The sequence below is a fragment of the Octodon degus genome, unplaced genomic scaffold, assembly GCF_000260255.1.
Source record: "Octodon degus isolate 3935 unplaced genomic scaffold, OctDeg1.0 scaffold00371, whole genome shotgun sequence".
NCBI classification, from domain to species: Eukaryota; Metazoa; Chordata; class Mammalia; order Rodentia; family Octodontidae; genus Octodon; species Octodon degus.
In genome coordinates, this window is record NW_004524947.1 from 255937 (window position 1) to 259642 (window position 3706).

The 3706-nt window shown below is 37.9% G+C and overlaps 1 pseudogene; it reads right to left on the reverse strand.

Moving 5' to 3' along the window:
* Positions 1–1370: 1370 nt before the first annotated feature.
* On the reverse strand, positions 1371–3295 carry LOC101573205 (annotated as a pseudogene).
* Positions 3296–3706: the final 411 nt, after the last annotated feature.

Sequence of the window (3706 nt, forward strand, 5' to 3'; positions counted from 1 at the left end):
ACCTCACACACACTGTTTTGGTCCAGAAAATCATTGTAGTGTCGCATACCTGTATCCCAGCACTGGGAAGTATGAGGCAGGAGGATCATTGCAAGTCTGGGCTGTGTAGGTAGACTTGTCCCAAATAAATAAATAAATGATTTTAAAAATAATTTCACAGGAAACATTTCAAAGAATGAACAATTAGGATATTATCTTTATAAAAAGCATCTTCACATAAAAAACACCTACAGAGTAAAAAGAAAACCCACAAATTGGCAAAAAATTTTAGAGGACTGTCTCTCAAAGGACTCCTATCTAGAACACATAAATAATTGAGAAAAAATAGGCCTTCCAAATTCAAAGACCCATTCCAATAATGGATATCTGAAATGAACATGCACTTCAAAAATGAAGATATTCAAAGGGCAAATAAATATATGAAAGAATGCTCAACATCATTAGTCATTCATGAGACGAATATTAAAACAAGTGGATATCTTATGCCAGAAATAATGGTGACCATGAAGAAGTCAATCAATAACAAATGCTGGAGTTGCTGTGGGGTAAATGGAACCTTTGTCCACTGTGGGAGTGCAGGCTGGTACAACCATTATGGAAATCAGTACGGAGATTCCTCATAAAGCTAAGATTAGAGGTCCCATTCAAGCCAGTTATTCCCCTCCTAGGTATTTTTCCAAAAGAACTGAAATCATCATACCACAGTGATATGTGTGCTCCCTTGATTCTGGAAGGGTAACTCTACATGGCTAAATTTGGAAACAACACAATTGCTCATCAACTGAGAAATGGATAAAGTAGATGTGGTATTTTTACACAATGACATTTTACTCAGCTATGAAATAGATAAATTTGAGACTTTTGTAGCTAAATGGATGCAACTACAGACTGTACTGATGAGTGACCCATGTCAAACCCACATGTGGAAACATCATAATTTCTTGCTAGTGTGAGAGCCTGAAAGAGTGCATAGACCGGTACAATAGATTCTACGAATGGAAAATTATTTGTTCAGTGGAAGGAATAACTGAGATGAGATGCAGAAATGGACAAAAGAAAGCAGGAAAAAAGGCATATTTGTGTATATATGCAGGATAATTGGGATAACTGTACTGCCAATTTATTGTTGTGTTTTTTGCAAATTTAAATATTTTACTGAACACATTTCATTTCTAATTATAGTACAGTGCTTACAGTGCAATGCTATGTTTTGCTGTGTACATGTTCCATTATTCAAGTATTGAGAATGACCTGTACTTTACTATAGGATGCTGCTCAACTTTAATAACTGCCACATAATTTGCTACAAATTTAAGTCTTTCAATGTTATTGTTTTTGGAAGAATGCTATTATCTATATTTTGGGTTGGCTTAATCTACCTCTTAAATGGTGGGCCCTGAAGAAGCACCACCAGATGTAAAATCTCCTACCCAAGAGGAACTCTCTGGCATACCCCCAGGCATGCCATCTGCACTCTGTTACAGCTAGGTGAGGATGGGATTGTAGACTTTCTCGAGTGCCTTTTGCTGATGTTTAAATTCTTTATTCTCTGCAGTCTGAATCTTATCCAGCCAGTTATTTCATTATACTTGTCAAGAATCTTTTGTTTGTCTTCATCATTAATATTGCCCTGAAATTTCTCATCTTCAACAGTTGCTTTTATATTGAAAATGGAGGACTCCAATGAATTCTTGGAGGATACTTTGTCCCTTTGCGCCTCATCTTCAGCTTTGTACTTCTCTACTTTCTGGACCATATGCTCTATGTCCTCCTTGCTCAAATGGCCCTTACCATTAGTGATGTTAATCTTGTTCCCTTTTCCTGTACTTTTATCGACTGCAAAAACATTGAGGTTGCCATTGGCATCAATATCAAAAGTTACTTTGATCTGAGGAAACCTACGGTTTGCAAGAGGTATGCCTGTGAGTTCAAACTTGCCAAGCAGGTTATTATCCTTGGTCATGGCATGCTCATCTTCATGCACCTGAATGAGCTCACCAGGCTTGTTTCCAGAGTAGCTAGTGAAGGTCTGGGTCTTCTTGTTAGGAATGGTGGTATTGCACTTGAAGAGGACTGTCACGATCCCCACCAGCAGATTCAATACCAAGAGAAAGAGGAGTGACATTCAACAGCAGCAAATCTGGCACATTTTCAGACTTGTCTCCATATAAAATGGCTGCCTCAATATCTAAACCATAAGCAACAACCTCACCAGGGTTGATGCTCTTATTCAAATATTTTCCATTGAAGAAGTCCTGCAGAAGCTTCTGGATCTTGGAGATACAAGCAGAACAGAACCACCCACCAGGTCAATGACATGGATCTGAGAGTCGCCCAGTTTAGCATCTCAAAGAGCCTTCTCCACAGGGTCCAGAGTGCCATGGAACAGGTCAGCATTCAACCCTTCAAACTGAGCACGAGTAATGGAGATGTAGAAGTCTATTCCTTCACAGAAGGAATCAATCTCAATACTGTCTTGGATGCTGGAAGAGAGAGGTCTCTTTGCTTGCTCACATGCAGTAAAAAGATTGTGGACAGCTCTTTTGTTCTCTCAGATGTCCTTCTTGTGCTTGCACTTGAATTCAGCAATAAAATGATTGACATTTTGTTGTCAAAATCTTCACCTAAGTGGGTGTCTCCTTTTCATTTGAAAGATTCTGTCTTCAATAGTGAGGTTTGACACACCAAAAGTGCCACCTCCTAAATAAAAAAATGAGAAGATTTCAGCTCCAAACTTTTTGTCTAAGTCATAAGCAATAGCAGCAACTGTTGGTTCATTGATAGTTCTAAGTATATTAAGACCATCAATAGTTCCAGCATCTCTTGTTGCCTGAAACAGAGTCATTATGGCAAGACGGCACAGTGACCACAGCACTGGTAACAGTCTTCCCTAGATAAGCATATGCTGTCTCCTTCATCTTTGTCAGCACCATAGAAGACACCTCCTCTGGGTAGAAGTTCTTTGTTTCTCCTTTGCATTCTACTTGAACCTGGCACCTGTCTGCATCATTCACCACCATGAAAGGCCAGTGCTTCATATAAGACTGGACAACAGCATCATCAAATTTGGGTCCAATCAGATTCTCAGCCTCAAAACTGTATTGGTGGGATTTATTGCCACTTCATTATTTTCAGCCTTCCCAATCATACTTTTGGTGTCAGTGAAAGTGACATAGCTTGGAATGGTTCAATTTCCCTGATCATTGGCAATTATCTCCATTTTTCTTTGCTAGAAAACGTACATACAGGAATAGTTGGAACAAAGATCAATGCCAACTATAGGTCCTTCCGACATGGTTGCTTGTGTATAGACCTGGCTTTGGCTCTCCTAGTGAAGCTGGCAGACAAGAAACGCCAAACCTGCCGGCACATTCAATAAGACTTTTATTATGGTCTTTTAAAAGAAGAAGTTAATACTTAACTTGTTTTGGTATTATTGTAGTTTTTAAAATATTTTTTATAACTGTTGTTTAGTTTCATTATGTTTTTTCTTTAAAACAAGTTTTCGTGTTTATCCCTGGTAATCGAAATAACTAATTTGAAGATAACATCATGCAGTACAGCAACAATTTTTGAGTTGTCATTACTTTATTTGTGAAAATTTGTATAATATCTCCAAACTTTTTTGTGAGTACTCACTTGTATTTTTAAATAAAAATAAAGTAAGTAATTCCAACAGGCTTTTGAAGAAATCAGAACATAAAAA